The following is a 19,627-nucleotide window of genomic DNA, read 5'->3' as shown; positions in this document are numbered from 1 at the left end:
CCTCCCTGAGAGCTGATAATGAATTTTGATGATGATGATGATGAAATGAAGGTACATTTTTTCCAGGTCAGATGAGCAAAGCTTTTTCACCATTCTAAGCAATACTGCCCTCCTGAGCTTGTGTTTCTGTCAGTAACAAATCTGCCAGGGTAACTCATGTCCTTTATTCACCATTTCTGGCAGTATAGGTGATGCCTGCTGGTGCTTCTGAAATGGTATCCCAGCAGCTGGGCGGGGTTAGTTTCTATAGTGACTGGAGATTAAAGAGTTTAACTTTAATCTGAATGTGATTTATCAGTCTGTTATATTCAATTCACCTGGTTATTTCATGTCCGTCTTCAGTCTGCTACTTGGTTTCTTCCCAGAAACCCCCTATTGAAAGAGCAAAAACTATACAAGGGTGGGACCAAAAAAAACCCCTAAACCATCTGGAGGCACAGTGGTTGAAATCTGCAAGGCTGGTGACTCTCACCTTACTGAGGAGCCTGGCTAACAAACCACGGGTGGCATCATAAGAACTGACCAGGGGAGTATAAGTAATGTTTTGAGGTAGGCATAGAAAAGTAAACCTAATCACTCCACGAGCTGGTTTCCCCAGCCCCCACCCCCCAGCCCCTGCCCCCTGCAGGAACCAAAAGCAGCTAATAGAAGCACAAAGTGACCCTCCCCAGTTTCAGCCCCATGCAAGCTATTTGCTCTGGCGTTTTAGCCTGGCTTGCAACCTCCTACATTCTATTTAGGCCCACAGTCTGTCACAGGACTTTCCTGAGCAAATGAGCATTAAAAGCCGTGCTGAATGCCACCAGCTCAGAAGTAAATGCTGTGCTGGTTTTGCATTCACTCTGCACTGGCACAAGGCACTGTGTTGGACAGAGACCAGCGAGGCCCAGAGTGTGAGGAGTGAACTGATTTTAAGTTGGCACATTGATCACCTGAAACTCTGGAGCTCTATAACAGTGATAGCTCAGATAAGTGTCCAAAACAGAAGTCTCTGTAGTAATTGTTGGCTCCTGTCCTTAGATCCGTGTAGGTCTACAAATCTGAATTGTGCATGCACAGAAACATAGTGTTGTCTGGCTTTCAAAGATACTGGGCTCCCTTGGGTTCAGCTGTTCTGAAAAAACAGAGAAGATGCTACAAAGCTATGATACCAAAGTCATTTCTTGAACATCTATTTGTAGATTTGCAATGTTCCCATCTTTGATTTTATGAATATAAAATGCTTTTTGGAAATTAATTACACAGTACAAGATCATGTATGTAGAAATATATTGCAGAAGGTCCTTTTAGAAAGAAGGAGTATAATTAATAAGCCAAAACATCAATACCCAGTACCTGCAGAGAGGGATAATTGTACTCTTAATTAATTCCTTGGCTACCTGGTTCATCACTACTGTGTGTTGTCTAAAACCACAGATTTCCTGTGAACTTTTGAATCAGATAGTCTCGGTCATGTTGTAGTTATTAGACTTACGGGTTTAAAGCCAAACACAATGTCAACTGGAGATCTAGCACTAACAGTTTGTTACTTGAATATTTGTTATTAATATAACTAAGAAAAAATGAATTAATATTTTTAATATAAATGTCACCATATATGCTGTTTACATTGTATACACCCTGAAGTCAGCCAATGAAATTCAGCTGGTCAGGTTTACTTGCTGCTTTTGGTCAGTCTCACCGTCTGTTCTCATGTGCTGACACAAGATCCCAGCACTGGGTTGTTCAGCTTTAAAAAGGAGGAGAGGTGAGAAGTGGTTTAAAGAGAAATTTTAAAAGATCTCTTACTAGTTCTGCTAAGTTATTATTTTTTTAGGAGATAGGGGAAGGAGCAAAGTTCCCCTCAGCTTTAAATAAACAGTCCTCATTTCCTAAATCCTGCAAAGCACGCAATGCCCAGCTAGACCTTGAATAACCAGTTGTTTATGAAAGGCATGAGGATTATTTGACTACCGAAGCATCAATGAAGGAAGGTGGTAAGGAGGGAGAGGCCCTTGACAGATGATACATCCATTACCCTCCTCGCTCCTCAGTGGAGTTTTGACTATGTCAGTGGTGCATATTGGCTTTAGTAGGCAAAGATTCACCATCTCTTATTCCTAGCCTTCAGGTTTTCTTGGCATGTCAGGATCCATGTCCTCTCTGCCACACCTGGTGACTGTAACTTCAAGTGGCAGTGCTTGAATTCAGCATACAGCTAATGCCTTCTCCGTACACTCCAACATGTCATAGCCAGGCTCTGCTCTAGCTTCAGGGGCACACTACAGTGTGACCTGGGGGAAGGATGGGGGAAGAAAAGATAGCTGGGGGTGCTGAGGAAGGGATTTGAGGGGGAAAGATACTGGCTGGTGTTCTTGAGCTTTACATGAAAAAATACAAGAGGTAACAAGCACCGCTTTGAAATAAAGGTCGGGTTGTATAAATTCCAACTTTTTTTGCAGCTAAAAGCATTAATTGCATGAGACAAATACAGATCAGGGTGAATTTTTCATTGAATCAGCTTCCAGAAAGGGTGCAGCCTACTAAAAGTATACAAGCACAGTCACCCTAGGTAACATTGCTGTTCAGATGAAGAGAGATGGTCGGGTCAACTGAAGCCAGAAGCAGCTGATCAAGGAGCCCTTCTGAAAGATGAACGATACAGTCTGACTACTCTAGAAGTTTCTGTACCATCATCGCAACCCTAAGCACTGTTGCATGTGGCAAATGGGGGGTTGTGCACCGTTTCATCTAAGGATCCTTCCTGGAGTGGGCTGTGTTACACAGAGACCTCAGTGACCGCTGCACACAGGCCGTTGTTGGGCCGGAGGGAGCAAAGCAACACCTGTGCCGGGACACCAAGGCCGCAGCTGCCCAACAGAGCTCAGGCATGATGGAACTGTTCAGTGCGGGGCCTTGTGCGGCGGCGGCGGCGGCGGCTGGTTGCCTCGAAGGGAGAAAACCCCAACACGTCGAAAAGGCGCTAGGACCGGTGGGGGGCACGGCCCTGCCGTCGGCAGTTCTGGCCGCTGGAAAGGCGCTTAGGGCCTGCGAGCGGTACAACTGTACCTTCGCGCCCGGGTGCTCCTCCAGGCAGGACGGGGGCCCTGCCCTGCGGCCCGCCAGCATCGAGCCACAAGCCCCGGGCCGGCCCCGGCTGGGGGGCACGGCGCGGCGGAAGTGGCGTTGCCCCGGCTGCGGGCCCGGCCGCGGGGGCAGGGCCGAGGCCCGGGCCGCGGGGGGTGCCGGGAGTAGGCGCGGCCTCCCGCCCCGCTCCGCGAGGCTGCGCGCTGACGTCGCGCGCGGCGGGGCGGCGGTGTGGCGGCGCGCGGGGATGGAGCAGCCGGCGGCGACGCGCTTGCGGTGCCTGGGCTCGGCCGGTGAGTGCCCGCGGGCCGCGCCCGCTCCCGGGGCCGTCGCTGGGCCGCGCCTGCCCGCCCAGCCAGCCCCGCCTGCCCCGCCTGCGCCCCGCTTCTCTGCGGCCGGCTCGGAGCTGCCCCCACCCCTGGAGGGGGGCCCCTCACCCCGCTCCGGCCAGGCGGGGCTGGCGGGCGCCGTTGCCGAGACCGGCGGGGGAGGGCGCGTTGCGGGGGGCGCAGGTGCAGCCCGTGGGAAGGCGCCGAGGCCTGGCGCGAGGCGGGGGGGCGCCGGCAGCGAGGCCTGCGCCGAGGCGCTGCCTGCCCGGGGGGCGCGGGGCCCTCGCAGCCGCCGGGGCCCTCGCAGCCGCCCGGCCCCTCCCGGGGCGGCGGGGCCCTTTGTTTCGGAGGACGCGAGCGCGCCCGGCCTGGCCGGCGGCCCGGGGCGGGCTGAGGCCCGGGCGCGTTCCTCGCCTGTGGCTGCCCGCCGCAGCGCCGCGGGGCTCGTTGTCCCGTTGTGCTGGCATGTTGAGGGAGCTCCCGTTTTGCCGTTGTAAAAACGGGTGTTCCGAGACCGGCCGTTATAGGAGAGCACTGCAGATGTAAAGCAGTGCCTCCTGAGCTCTACAGGTACCAAACGTCGTGAGGCTTAGAACTGAAACTGTCAGCTTAACCTGTGTGTACAGCCGCTGTTGTCCCTGACACCAGAACTACCGGGTAACGGACGCTGGGGCCAGCAAAGCACATACATGGGGTCGAGGTGTCACCTTCGCTACAAGATTCGATCTGTGAGGAAACTTAAGGAGGCTTCTTGGTGGGCAGAAGGTGTAACGGTGCGAGCTGCAGGGGTAAAGGTACAATTGGAAGTATAGCGGGAGAAACATAACTACCACTGCATCAGAAACGGTGTCCGTCGGCCACAGACCTTACAATCAGGTTCTGCTGCAAGGTGGAAGCTGTTAATACCCCCTGTCTGGGCTACTGGTAATGCCCCGCACCAGAGCCAGTGCAGGACAGTCCTCCTGACTATGGAGAGCAAGTGGCCCAGTCCTTGCTACTCACTGGTGGTCCTGTCTTAAGCAAGGTCAGCATGTTGTGGATAGCTTCAGGTTTTTGCCACTAAAAAGTGTGGGGGTGTCCCATCCCCCCATGTACCACATAGAAGTTGCTGGCTTTTGTTTTTTTAAGCAGGTCTGTACCATCTTGTTGTAGCTAAAGATCCAATAATTAAAACCAGCATCTAGTTCAGATACAAACCAGAAATCATTAAAAGACGACAGGGTTTTTTCTGTGTGTTTAGAGGTACTTTCCTTAGGAAATGGGTTATATCTAGCGAGTCATCTGTTCTGGTGGATGCTTTGGTGCTTGTCTATAAGCTGGTGGCATTTGTATTGAGCAGGCTGCTGGGGCTTTCACTGGAGTTAGGCAAACCTTGTTTTTGAACTGTTCAGAAAAAAATGGTATGATAATATCTTGGGCTGGGTTTCTAGGAATTTTTGCTCAGAGGTCTGGGGGAGGAGTCATCTTTCTCCACTTGCTTCTCCAGTGTGTTTTCACAGTGTGGTGTGTTGTTCTCAGCCAGTTTCAGCTGTCATCTTCTAGTGAAAGCTGGGCTTTGGGATCACTGGTAGCTGGGAATCACTGAGTTTAAGCTGTTGCTCAGGTGAGCTGCCTGACTAGCTTCCCCTTGATGGACCTGAAGTTTCCTCACACCTTTAATATGGTTAGTGGTTCTCCTTTGCCTCTGTCCTCTAAGGCATTGTGAAAGGTGATTGCTGCAGTGCGCTTGAATGTTGTTTGACTAAACGATACTTACAGAGAAGATGTACGCTTATGATAAGGATGTGAGTCTCTTTAGAACTAATAGGGCACTCATGCTAACTCTCCAGGGTGAGGGAGAGCGGGTAGCATTTCTACAGTGAGGCTTGTTGAAGTGGTTTGTGGGCACCCAGCTCTGGGTGGCCCTGTCTGAGCAGGGGGTTGGACCAGGTGACCTCCTGAGGTCCCTGCCAGCCTCAACTGGGCTGTCATTCTGTGAACTCAGCAGTGTTTAATATGGGATAAACTGGCATCTTTGGAAAAAGTGAAGATATGTGAAATGCAATGTGAAGGTGGCAGGCTAGATGTGATTTGTCAGCACTACTAGAAAGTGAGTAGTCTGCCTCATAAATCCCCTGAACAGTTGAGATACTGTATGTTGTCATGGCACAGTGAACTGATTCTTTAAGCTTGAGTATAAGCTCCAGCTTCTTAAAATTGCTCCTCCAACCAAGCATGTTCAAATGGTCATGGAAGGAAAAAGAAAAAAGGAGGAAACAAGTACTTGTATGGAGTTAAACATATGTCTTGCAAAATGACATATCTTCAGACTTTCAGAAGCTTTTTATGATATTGCAAAATTAGCTGACCTTTTTTATTTGTAAAGAATCCTGCTGTTGTACCAAAAGTACAGAAACTTGTATCACAGTAACACTGGACAGCTTTGATTTGGAACCTAGATCTTCCATACTATGTGAAATGCCAACACAGAGGCAGAAGGTCTCTGCCCCAAAGTGTTTCCATTTTATGAACTAAATTCCTAATTAGGTAAGCTCAGAAGTACACCAACACTCCTAAATGCTTATGCCATGCAGGAACTCCCCTAGTACGTACCTTATACCTGTGCTGTGTTCTTCTTCCATTGCTCTCTGTGTTGGTCCTCATTTTGGAAAGCAGCTTAATTCTTTAGTCAGGCACTGGTCACACAAGCATTCCTGTGTGACAATGGGCAGTGAACATCAAGGCGTTTAATGAGCTGGGAAGCTTTGTGTGAAACAAGGCACTTTGTGGTGTGGCATTGTGTTGCATGCTCTGTTGTGATCAAACATTATCTGAATGCTTAAAGCATTTTCCTCCTTGAGATAATGTATTAAAGTACTCAGAGAATGAGAACTTGAGGCTGCTTCTGATTTTAAATATGTCAAAGCTAGCAGAAACACAGTATTTCAAGTAAGAGTTAATTCAGAGGAGACTCTGAATCTGTGGGGCTGTTTTGTTCCTTATCAGACGTTAATGGTGTTTCTTACTATGCTTGCTAATTTTGGCAGGTCTTTCTCCTCTACAAAGAAGCTTTATTGCCAAGATTTACTCTGAAAATTACCTACACTACTGACTGCAGACATCTACAAATGTAGAAGCTGATAAATCGTATCTTCTTCCCTCCCGTGACTGTCCTGTTTCCTGTGGAATTTATACTTCTGAGTATTTTAAAAATTAGACCTCTGTTGAAGACATTCGGATTACAACTGTGATCATATCTATGCAAAGAGACAAGCTAGCTTGAGCAATTTCGAGGTATGTATGCCTACTATGACTTCATAACAAATGGGAAGAAAAGGCTATCTGATTAAAGGGCGACGAGAACTCTAGGCTTACTTTGCCTAGATTCAGATTGATCTGCACCGTTATTCATGGTTTTAGCAGTGGAATATACATACGGACAGTGGGACTGTAGGAGCACCAGAATATCCAGCTGGCATTATACGGAGAGTGACTTGTTCGAACCTGCTGTAGGAATATTCAAAAGATTCCTTTCAGGAGAGCTTGTGTTGTGTGACCTGAGTCTTCGCTGCTTACCCATTTGGTTCTTAAATGCCACCAAGGTCTACAGAGATTTTCTTCCATGAATTTGACAGACATTAAGTTGTCATTGAAATGCACCTGGAAGGCAGTGGTGGTTTCTCTGTTTGGTTAGATGGACTGTTCAGATTAAGTTAGGAGATACCTGCCTTGAATTGGAAAGTATCTTCAGTGAAGGCTAGAAAATAAGTAGGTCTTGCTTGCCTTCCTATGCACAGGTCTTTGTTGGTCATAGAAAGCAGCCAGTCTTACAGGGCAATCTGCCTATGCTGTGCAAGACTAGCAGAGCTGGGTGAGCTTTGCTTTGTGACTGTGGAGCTTTGTCCTACCCGGGTCACAGAAGATGGGGAACCTTAGTTGTTCAAGAAGCGCAGAAATTCACCAGCCTTCATGACTGTATTTTACCTTAAAGGCTTTTAGCTGTACTTTCACATAGAATTCTAAACCAGGAATGAGGAAGTTGGGTAACTTCCTCTGTATAGGCTTAGAAGAGGCCAGTGTGCACTGATAATATCTGTTACCCTCCGTTTGTAAACTACTTGGACATGGTTATCTTTTCTGTGATGTGAGTGTTCATGCTAATGCTCCAGGGCAGTGGCAGTCGTATCAATTATTTGTGGATTACAACGAAAGGTAGCCAAACACATCGCGGTCTTCCGGAAAAGACTGTTTATTTGTTATTTCCTTTTTTTTTTAAAAAGGAAAACTAATATGTTGAAAGTAGATACCTGACTGAATCATTCAGGGTACTCCACTGCTGTACATTATGTATTTAGCAGACACACTGTTCTGAAGAGCTTTTTATTCATGAGCACCAGTGGTTGAGGGTGAGATGATACTGGAGGGACACTGATCTAAACTACCTACCTGTCTGGCTTAATAGACTGATGATGATGATCCTGTAACAGGACAGCAAGATGGACTGTCTGCAATGCTAGACTAAACTGTAACTGGCAGTGAAGTGCTGTGGTTGAGAAGAGGGTCTTTGTCTATACTGCGGTTATTCCTCCTGTCATTCCCCTACAAGCAGAGCTAGGATCAGGAGGGGGATAGCTTGGTAAATTTCTCAATTGCAGATGGGCAAACTTAGTGCAGCAGACTTTAAATATGTGTTCCTCAGTCTAACCTGGATGTTGTTATATGGCTGTGGTAGTATACTAAAAACAGCATTGGGCACAACAGTAGTTTTGTTTCCTCTGAACTGCTTTCATGAAAACTGGAGGCACACACCAGAGCTCCAGGTGTGAAATGGTTTGCTGAACCATTACAATTTTGGTGTGTGTTTTAGTGTGCGAGGGACTTGGGAGTCTGTGATCCAAATGGGTGCGTTTTTTTTTTTACTTGTATACCAATAAGTTATGGTCTATATAATTCCATCAATTAAAATTGGTGCTCATTTTCCAAAAAGCTGCTGTTCTGTGAACGATGCGACAATTCCTGCAGTAGCTCTGAGAATCTGTAAGAGTACATAGATTCTGTGTGTCCCTGGCTGTATATCCGTAGCAAGGTTATTTCCTTCTCTGTAAGATAAGGTTGTTCTATCTTTGTAAAACATGCCATTTCATGAAAAGCATCATTTAAGTGGTGTTTGCAGTAACTGCAGCTCCATTATTCAAACTTGTGTGACTAAAAGTGAATGCTGGTATGTGGAATGCAAAGAATTTGAGTGTAAGATGAAGTTTTCTTTTGATGTGAAGAAGTAACCTGAAAGGTGAAATTGTGTGCGTTGGAGAATGTTGCCCTAAAACTGCCCTACAAGTTGTCTAAAAAGTTTCAAAGAACATTAAAGGGCACTGAGATGTTGAGATGGATGCTGTTGATGCAACTTGTGTGATGGGTTATGATGAGAAGTTTACAGATACTTCTGTCTCTTCAGAGACAAATTGGCAAATTTCTGTATTTCTCAGATTTGTTTGAGATGGTTGGTATCCCTTACAAAAAATCCTTAGTGGCCTGTCCTTGTGAGTTGTTGGCTGTTTTTCTGGAAGCTAGTTTCCATGTTGATTATCCTGTTAGCAAATAAATGTGTTTTTCATGATCTCCAGGTATACTAGTTTGAATGAAAAAGACTGTAGCCTTTTCTGGGAGTGATATTGCACCTGTAGAGGCTTGGTGTTTGTGAATCACTGCTGGTGGGAGAGTGTTGAACAAGCATCTTAGGCTTTAGTGGGTTGTCATAGTAAGGTGTAATATCACTTGTCTGTAAGGAGTGGTGAGTGTGCATTACCACAAGTATGAGGCTGAATAATGGTTAAAATTGGAGAAATGAAAGAAAAGTGACTTTTGATTGGGTTCTGTTATGACTGAACTTAATATGATTCAGGCCAGTCATGGTTGACTGACTGGCAAGGTGAAAGTGTTGTTGTAGAACAGTCCCTTCAGGGTGTGTGGTGCTGTGATTGTTCACTGTGTCACCCTTCAGCTGGGATAACCTGTAGCTCCAGTCTTCAGTGCTCCTGTTGGGGCTGGGGTGCTTGCTGTTTGTGTTGCACTGCTGTTTGGTTTTGACTCCTTAAAGCCATGGCAGTGAGACGTGGTCCTGGCTGAACCCGCCTGTGCCAGTGCTGGTGTGTGTCAGCCGCAGCTTGCTGTGAAACCCCTGCACGTCTTGTCTCCTCATACTCCTCCAGAAGTAGGTCTCAAAAGTGGGATATGCTTGTGTCATTGCTAGGGGAAAGCACAGGTTGGTGTGGCTTGGTTCCCATTAATTAATTTTTTTGCTAAGGAAGAGCATGAATTGGATATGTGAACCGTTTCTTAACAGGAGGAGTGTGGTTAGTTCACATTGTATACCTGTGAGAAGTTTGACTGCTTGGTCTGCAGAGCATCCTGGCGTAGAGATGTGAGGGTTTGTCATGTGTGGTGGGGGTGGGGAGGCTGTAACAGCTGCTGCTTGCTGGTCTGTCTGCAGAGCAGTTTCTGTGCTGGGCATGCTTTTGCGGTGGATGTTGGTTTTCAGATGATTTGTTGTGCTGAAAGACTAAGTTTTGGGTTTGGTTTACCAAAGTTCTTAAATGCTTCAGGTGCAATACCAGTTTGTGGGAGAAGGAAAAAAAACAGAGTGGTTTTTGAATTAGTGTTGGTTTAACTCCTTGATGAGTGTCTCAAGTTTTCATCTCTAAAAAGAGTCTGCTCTAGCAGTGACAGTCTAAGAAAACAACTTTTTTTTTTCTGTGCCACAGATGATGCTCCCAGAATCACTTGAAGACATCCAGTATTTTAGGATCAGCTGAGATTTAAACCTTGTGTGTCCAAAAGATGCCAGTTCTAGCTACTAAACTCTTCTAGCTTCCTGAACTCCTCTGGCTTCCTAAGAGAACGTGTCCATTGAGGGTTCTTTTGTTTTGATGTCTGTCACTTGCTGGAAACAAATCTGTTTTCCTGGTGCATTCCAATAACTACTGACTTCAGCCCTCCTCTGCTGAAGACAGTCTCCCTCTGCTTTTCTTTGGGTGTGCTGTGTGTGTTATCTTGTAAGCTTGCCCAAGGAAGCCTTCAAATATTAACATGAACAGCAAATGCAACAAATTCCTGTTTAGAGAATAGTCAGATGTGGTTTTTAGTTGCTGCTAAAATGAGTTACGAAATTGTTCTAACTTTTTTCCTAAGCCAGTATTTCTTTCTAAAATGTAGATCACCTCAAAGAGTAGAGTTAGGGAATTGAGCAGACAGCTAGCGGAACAGAAGGGATGGCAGCATTCAATGGAGGGTGACAGAGGGGGAGCAATAACCTTTTTTGCTTGTTGGCTGCTGTCAGTTTGAGCTCATCTGACTATGCCCTGCCACCCTTCATCTGTAAATAGTTTAAAAAGAAACTCCAGGTAACACAATACTTCTAGGTTATTAGTGGCCAAGCTTCTTTAATTGTGATGGTGCAATTAATACTTGTCCTTATGGTTTAGTGATAAAACCTCAAAACTGTGGATATTCAGGTAAGAAAGGAAGTATTTTCATTCATTTTGTGGAAGTGTAACCTTTTAATGAAGTACGCCTTTTATCCAGGAAATCTGTCTTCAGCTTTTTTTAGATGGTTTTGCTGAAATAAAAGGTCAGACTGCAAACTTCCACCCAAAGGGAGACACATAACCTATGATACAATAACTTTAGCCATTTCTCATTAATGTGTGTGTGTGTAGATAACAGTAAATCAGCTGAAGGCTGCCTGGAGTTGAGTGCAAGGCTGTACTGGCAGTGAATTTTGGCCTGGTCTCCTGAGGCAGTTTCTGCTAATCACAGAATGAAACAATAGATTTGCACAGAGAATTGCTATAGGCACTGATGGTTCTGAAACTTAAAGATCTTTACCCTTTTAAATTGGCACTTAAGCATTTAAAAAGAAGGAAAAAAAGTTACATTTTAGCAAACTCCAGGATCTGGAACTATTGCTGACCCACCTTTTTTTGTGCAAGGTTATTAAGGAAGTGCTAGAATAGCATTGGGTTTTGGCAGGTGGTCATGTTACATGAGACTTGGAAAAGATAAGCATGTGTTTGTAAAAGAAAAGAGCCATTGCTCTGAGGATGGCAGCTTTCAGATTGAGAACAGCTGTGCAATGCTGACATCTGAGCCCCTGCACTAATTCCAGCAGGTGTGTGTGGTTGGTGTAGGAGCCGTAGCCTCACTCTCTCATGAGAAGACAACCAGCAATCATTTGCTTCTAGTTCAGTCTTAGCTTCTTACTAGCTCCTGCAGATAGTGATGAAAGCCAGGATTTTATTTGGATGGCACCATCATTGTGCTGGCAGAAGAATTTCGTCTGGTCGTTGGTGGGTATGTAATTGGGCTGTTCCAATACCTAAGTTAGTCTATATAGTTCTCTAACGCTGCAGTTCATAGCGCAGTGGTAACACACAGGTCTATACATTAAGCAGTACTAAACAAAGCAACTTGATTTCAAAGACCACTACAGAGACTCAGGCTTGTCTTAGATCCTGAGAAGTGTATTTTTGTCCTGTTAGAAAGCATAAGAGGGAATGGTTGATTGGAGTGATGTTTTTCTATTTAGAGTAGTTCCCCAGATAGTGATCTGTGTTACTGATGTGATAGCATAAGAAAACTCATGATTTGGAGGCATCCTTGTATTCCAGGTGTTTTTTTCCCCTCATGTATTCATGTTGATTCAATGCCTGAGATATTTTGTCTCCAGGCTTTGCATAAGAATTATGATCAAATGTAGCTGCTGGTCCTGTTATGCCTGACTGAATAATCTCAGGAGCAGATACCTGTGGTGTTCATTGAGGCTGTGCTTTAAAATAGCAGTTGATACAGCCGTCTCATGGATCTATGTTCTCTGCTTTGTGCCTTTGGCACTTAATGTTGTGATGTGCTATCAGGTTCTGCTGATTTTTAATGCCTGAAATAACACTCCAAAAGAAATCTGTAAAAAGTTCTGTAGCAAGAAGCTAATAAATTGCAGCTGAACTTATCCATGGCCTTTGGTGGCAGTAATTGATAGCTATTACAGGAGAGTAATTTATAGCTATTTACCGACAATTTGGTGTGAAAATGCTATTTGCTGGAACTGGGACTTTCTGAATAAGTTTGATCTTGAGTGGGTTAGTCCAAAACAGAAATGCTGGAGAAGGGAACCTGTTGTGTTTTGAGGTGAATATTACTAATTTTTTGTGTGACCAGATGCGATATTGGTGTGAAAAAGACGGTGCATTTTTTACCCTGATGGATGAAAGTTCATTTCTTGGGATTTTGGAATTGCAGTTACTGATTTTTTTTTTTAACATTTTTTTTAATTTATTTTAAGTTTGTTGGAATTCCTGTAAACAGCTGCTATCATGGCCTTTCAGTACTCATCATGTAGCTGCATCTGCGCTGCTCAAATTATATTTGCTCTTCCTCTTTTCTTGGGGGGACTTCACTACAGAAACATTTATAGGTTGCCACCAGTGCAGCACCTTTAAAATTCTGGTGTAGGTATGGCTCTCTTTACAGTGTCAATTGTTAAGGAAGAGCCAACCTGACATCACATTGCTGAGCTGCAAAACTTCCATCTAACATCTCCAGAAACCTTGGAGGAGGCAAAGGTGGCAATGAAAGCAAATGTTTTGAGCCACAACATCTAAAGGAAGGCTGACGCTCCAAAATCTGCAACTGCCCAGGCTTGGGAGAGAAATTGAGACTCTGGTGAGCAGGCTGGCTCCTTCCTCCTAGGAATTTTCTGGCCCCAGTGTGAGTGTGCTAATTTGCTTGTATCTTCATTGCTTTATTTTTTCCCTTTTTTTCAGTTTTACCTTTTTTGATCATTCGGGGAGATCTTCACCTGTGAAGATGTTCAAATATTTGTGACTGTTAATGTTTAATTAAAATCCATCTGGAAAAAGTGATGGAAGGAAAGCTTCCTGAGATTTAAAGCTGAAACAATGTAGGAAACATTAATATTCTGAGAGTTCTAAGAGATTAATTGATAACTGAACTATAGGGGGAAGTCATTAAAGTTTGGCTTGGGAAATGATTGAAAGTATTAATTTACATTAAAATGTAAATAAATGGGAAATTTTGAAAGTGAACCACAACTACATAACCAAAAATTGCCTTATTTTGTCTTCATGTTCAAATGTCTCCAGTTCAGTCTTGGTAAGCATTCATTTATGTAAGCCTCAGGCATTTTTTGACTAAATGGTCAGACTAATAAGGATTTGTAAGGGTTTAATTATTCTAACTGGAAAATGTGGATTCCTGTTCTGTAAGAAAATGACTGATGGATTTTTTTAGATAACTGTTTCTCCTTAAGTTGCTGCTAAAACTATACTTTTAATAACTCCTAAAAGTAGGAAGACATCAAGATAGTGCAGTTCAAGAGAACTGCTGGCTTTCTTGGTGAGGAAATGGGTTCAGTCTTCCTTGGAGACAGTGATTGACGCTGGCTCTCCAGACCACCTGTAGTACATTTCTGCCCCTCACTGGAGCCTGTCGAGCAGAATTTTTCTCTGGAGCTTTAGGTTCTTTGAGCTTGCTACTCATTTGTGTTGATTGATGAGAAGTTGATGTACCAGGTGCTTGTGCTGGTACCTGGATAGGCTTGAGAAATAAGACAGGCGGGAACCTCATGAAGTTCAACAAAGGGAGATGTGAAGTCCTGCTCCTGGGGGTGGTTCCTCCTCATGCAGCAGGTGGCATACCCTGCGTGGCCACCCCGTATACCTGTACGCATACTGGGGGCTTGGGTGGCTGGAAGGCAGGTCTGCAGAAAGCAGCCTGGGAGTTCTGGTGGATACCCAAGTTGAACAACAGTTCTGTAAGGAGCCGTTAACATGGCTTGTGGTTTTGGCTTTGGCTGTAAGCCTGCATCTCCTCAGTCACAGGTAAACTTCAGCCTTATTTCAAACAAATCTGCTCCCTTTTTGTGCTGCTCAGGGTAAAGATTTTGTGGAATTTTTTTTTTCATGCGGACTCTGCCATGAATGTGGGAGGCAACATTTTGATTTTGGCTGAGGTTTTAAATGTATGACTACTAGATTCCCATTGGCAAGAAAGTCGTCAAGCCCAATTTCTTTATACCAAAATCACTGAGTTAACTACTGTCTTTGTGGGGGTGGATATCAAAGAGTGTGCGTGGCTGCTTAGCTGTGCTGTGTCTGTGCAATTTGTGTGTGTTCTCTCTAAAAAGGCATAACTAGATCTATTAGAAGAAAAGGACCATAGATGGGCATCAGTGTGTTTATTGCTTGAGTCCAAAAAGTGTAGGCCTTTATTCCTTTTAAAAGCCTTCTCAAGACTAGTCAGCTAAAGATGAGTGTATCTCACCCTGCAGCAAAATATCCATTATGTCCGTGCCAAGAAAGGTGATGAAAAGTAAATGTGGAACAGTCATCATACTTCTAGTATAGCAAAACTCTCACTAAAGAGGTCCCATAGTAGTACAAGCAATAAAATTGCACAAGCGAAAAAACCTCAGCGTGCTTGGGATGCATATGTTCAGTGGACAGAGCAGGGAAGTTACAACTCCCGTGCGCTAACAGGTGTCTGCAGCTAGCATGGACGCGGTTCCCAAATGCGTGCTGGTGCGCTGTGGTGGGTTGCGGCTCTGCTGGGTTCCTTCCCCAGCACTAGGGAAGCGGCCTGGCAGCATGGCTGTGTACTATGGAGCAAGGGTCGTGACTTGGCTCGGACGGAGTTCCGGAGGCACAGGGGCCGGTTTGACACTGTTTCTAGCCGGTAGGGTATGAATGTACTCAGTTACATTGTTCCTTGTCTCAAGCTGTGCTTGAGCTGCCTGAGACTTACAGAAGTGGCTGTAATGAGAGTCAATCTAAAACCGCATTATGCCGGTATCCGGCTTCTGTCGGTAGCTGGTAGCAGGTTCTTGCAAGTGAGTGTAGGTGAGGAGCAGTGGATAGGGTAGTCTTTTACTGCTAGGTCCTTCTGGCTTCTGTCAAGTGTTGGATGAAGGATTCCGGGCAGTGTTTGATGGGCAAACTGAACACCTTGTTTGTAGCACTGCAGGGAGGGACTTGCTCCTACTTAATGAGGGAAAAAAAGTGCCATTTAAACAAGCCAGCCCCAGATTAGGGCTGTTAACTGTGACACATTTTTTAGAGAGTTGCTGTTAATTAAAAGCTCCCTGGACTAGCTCAGCTGAAGGAAGATGAGGAAGGTCAATTTTCTTCTGAAGAGCAGGGATGAAACTGTCCTGTCATGACTAGGAAGGATGGTTTGGAAGTGGTAAAGCAATGTAAGCCATCAGTGCGTTAGTGAGTCCTGTTAACTTCTGATCAGAATTTCTCTGTCTTACCTTGTTTTGTGTCACGTTTTAAACAGTACTAATGCAATGAGCTGTCAGGTTTTGCAGCCTGCAAGCAGTTTTTTCCAGTGACAGTGATCTTCAGAGAGGAGAGCTTTTCAGGTATCCTCAACAATGTGAAGGGAACTGTCATATGGGATGCGTATTGCTTCTATTGAGTCCAAGTCTTACATCTACAGGGAGTGGTAAAGATGGGCTGTTTAGAGCAGATGTGTTAAAGATCTGGGTTGCAGTATGGGGGTAGTTATCGGTGTTTTGGATGAGTAGGCTTTTTCCCCATTTTGCAGCTTGAATAGGTTTTGAGTTAATCTTCGTAAACTGTTTTAAGTCAAACTTGTAACTCATTTGATGCTAAATATCAGTGGAAGGCTTTCATATACCTAACACCAAGAGCATCTGAATCAGTGGGAGAAGCACTGTGATTTTGCTGAGCCGAATGAAAACTTCTTTTGATCTGTCTTTTAGTCTCAATAAGTTGAGTCAATGCTTCTGAAAGATCAGAGAACTAATACTCGGTTTGAGTCATCAGGGGGAGTATTGTACCGCCCTGTGCCAGGTTAGTTCTACTTTTTTCTTCCACAAGTCATTGTAAATATGATACTTTCCAAAATTCAGGGCTAAAAGCACATGTTAAAATCGCACGTAGTGTGAGTTGGTGGTAGATGGTATCTTTCTTTACCAGCCTGCTAATTTAACTTGCTTTAACCCTCTTGCAACTCCAAGCCTGGAGTAAAACTTTCTTTTAGAACTAGAGGTACTAAATCTTGCCAGCTTCTGTGCTGGCATTGTCGCAGATGAATCTGCTAGGAATTAACATGAGAGGCCATTTCTTTTTTTATGATTAGCATGCTTAAAAGTGTCTCTGTAATACTTAAAATAGCCGTAGTGTACCCTTTTGTCTTCCCTTGGAAGTGGAATGAAAATACCTGTATTTCTACTTTGTGTTTTGCTTGTTCCTGACATTTGAGTCAGCTTTGACACACTGAAAGTGACAGCATCTCCTGGCAGACAGGCTGTGAGAATAAAAGCAGCTTTGATCTCTTCCTTCCACCTCTTCCCCTCCTGAAAAGGCCCTGCCAAAACATTTGGCATGGCATAGTAATGTTGCATTTTTCCAGAGGCTGGAGAATCTGGTGCAGATAATGCAAATGTTGATAGGGAAAGTGGATAGTAGAAGCGCGACTGATCACAGAAACATTTTACATGCTTTGCAGAATTAAATCTGTTCCAGTGAAAGATTTCTTTCAAGAGGGGAAAGCTAAAAGAAACTGGATTACTCCTTTTCATGTGTAGAATCCCTTTTGGTATTTGAAGGTAAGGTGGACTCATATTGTTGCTCTGAACAGGCTTGGTATAGGCTCCTGCCTGTGAAGGAAATGCCTCCATAGCTGGTCTTAACCATGTTAATGAAACATTTGTGTCTGCTGTGGTGCAACTGGAATGTACTTCTGCTGCTGTATATCCCTGCAGTAGTGAAAGCTGATAAAGTAGCTTAAAGCAGTTTCTTCAAATAATGACCTGTGTCTTAAAGCTGCATTTTAAATGAGGCAGACACTTAGGAGTGTATGTTGCATGTAGCATTTTGCTTGATACGGTCCACAGAAGCCTGGAGCTCTCCCTGTCTCTGACTTGAGAGGGAAGTCGGTTGCACCAATGACCATGTTTTCCTGAAACATCGCATTTCTTAACTCATCTTCACCCCCTTGTCATCCTCTGGGCTGCGGGGCTTTCAGTTTCCATTTGGTTTTGCTCTGGGCCTCAAAGAGCATGCCTGCAGGCAGCTGGGATGGCCCAGCTGTTGCCTGTTCTGGACTGTGCACTTGGGAGTGGTGTGCCTGTGTCATCATTTTCCCTGCTTGAGTCCTTGATAGTCACGCTGCTATTGCTAATGACTTTACTGCATGCTGGAATGTAGAAAAGTTAAGTCATGTCATTAAAAAACCCACAACTAATATGCAGATCTTCATTTTTTGTCTACTCAGTTGTGAGCTGTGGCTTCAAATCATGAGTATATGCAGGCATCCAGTGAAAAATGACTTGTTGCTAACAATAACATTAGCCAGTACCTCTCTCTTGTAGTCCTGGTCTGTTTGTTCCTTATTTACATACACACAGGGCTCCTTTCTATGTGGAAGTTCCAATATTGTGTATAGTTGCTTAATACTTCTTCACTGTTTCCCTTTAGGGAGGGTAGTTTATCTGTTTACAAAACATGGTGTTTGAAATGTAAAAGTGAAATTATTTTTGTTTTGATGAGTCCTTGCTGAAGCCCATATGAGTTCCTGTTTCTCCAGCTGCTGTGACTGTAAAATCAGATACGAGGTTTTTAATAACACCACTTTGGAGTAACTGTGCCCTGCCTCTGAACTGCCTCCCTTCTTTAACCTTGTCTCGAAGTTGCTATAACCAGCTCTGTGGTCAGTCTCCACCCGGTCCCATTTTCCTTCAAATCTGAATTCTTTTGATTTGGTTCACATCACAGCCCTGGAAACAGATGTGCCTACAGCAACTGAAGCGGTGGGATGACATGCTGCGGGATTGAAAATGAGCCGCAGGGGGCAAAAGAGGTTGGAAATGCCTTATATTGCTATTTCTGTCATACTTGTTGTATTGCAAAAGGCCAGCCTCAGATCCCTGCTTAAACTGTGACTGGAGATGGTCCCTCCACGTGCCCTCCAGTAAGCACTGAATTCAGAATATGCAGTTGACTGGTTTGTAGAACATGTAAACATGATTACAATTTTTTCCCTTTAGAAAAAAGCAGAGATGTTCTTGAGGAAATGCTGCAGTTTGGCTTACTCTTCTTTAAAACCAAATTGAAAGGAAAGTGAGGATGTGGCTTTTCTGAAACTGCTCACTAAATCAAGTGAAAGTGTCAGCAGTAGGTTATCTCTTGCCCAGTTGTGCAGCTGTAAATTGCAGCCTTGTGTAAGGTTTCCCACAATATACATAGTTGTAGTGGACACAATGTAAAACTACTGCTTTTTAACCCATCTTGTTAAAGAGAAAGACCTGCTAATAGGCAAGTTTCCTCTTATGTCTAGTAAAACAGATGGTCTTCGTAAGAATTCTTTGTATATATACAGATTCGTCAAATTTCTTTTTCTTCTGAAATACCGGCAGACTGCATTAAGTGCATTTACCAAAAAATTCCTGGAAAATGTGTTTGATATATGTAGTTGTGAATGCTGGCAAATCAGAAGGCTCTTACTAAATCTTTCTTTAACTTTGATTTAGCTTTCTTGAAACACTGGTTTTATTGATTTGATGCAAAATAACCTATGTGTAGCCTTTTCCAGGAAAGGATATTTTTGAAGTGGTTTTGGTAGGTTCCAGATATGGTACTGTACACTGTCCATAAGCAAATTGGAAGGTGGCGACAGTGAGAGATCATGTAGGTATGACATTAACCTTATAAGGGTGAATTTTAAGTTTGGTTCTCTGAACCAAAAGTCTTACATAATCTTAAGGCAGCTTCTTGATGTCTCTGTGTTTGTTTTTTCATATGAAAACTAGAAAAATAATATAATCCAATATAATGGAGTAACATTCCAAAGGTGGTAGATTCATAGACTACTCACCTGTAATGGTAATGTAAACCTATAAATACTTTATCTAGCTAAGAAATTCGTTGGAGTGAAGGAAGTGCTTTAAAGATAACCGGTGCTTTCTAGAAGGAACAACAAGAAGCTCTATTAAACTGCAAAAACAGAAACATTGCCCTACAGTCAGACTATTATGGAATATCACCTGTGGACAAAGCAGTACAGTCTTAGAAGTAGTCTAATAAATTTACAGGTCACAAGCTACGGAAATACAGCTGAAACATTTTGCTTTGATTTTCATGTGATGTTTATAGCAGATACTAAAACCTGAATGATTATGTATTGGTACCTCTGTGTGGTTCTTGATTTTGGAG

General features: G+C 44.1%; 1 protein-coding gene across 8 annotated transcripts in view; it reads left to right on the top strand.

Annotated features, from left to right (window-relative positions):
• The first annotated feature begins 3,061 nt into the window (after positions 1–3,061).
• Positions 3,062–19,627, top strand: part of TMCC1 (transmembrane and coiled-coil domain family 1) — a 119,869-nt gene continuing 103,303 nt past the window's right edge. For 2 of the 8 annotated variants that reach the window (XM_080387599.1, XM_080387606.1), the window contains exons 1-2: positions 3,064–3,359; positions 6,422–6,668. The gene's annotated coding sequence lies outside the window, so the exon portion shown is untranslated. Of the gene's footprint in view, positions 3,360–3,712; positions 5,059–6,421; positions 6,669–19,627 lie in introns of those variants that run through there. The other 6 variants (XM_080387601.1, XM_080387602.1, XM_080387603.1 and 3 more) reach the window with 6 other exon arrangements.

Source organism: Falco punctatus (genome assembly GCF_963210335.1).
Source record: "Falco punctatus genome assembly, chromosome: 4".
Taxonomy (NCBI): domain Eukaryota; kingdom Metazoa; phylum Chordata; class Aves; order Falconiformes; family Falconidae; genus Falco; species Falco punctatus.
This window is presented reverse-complemented; position numbering and strand designations above follow the sequence as displayed.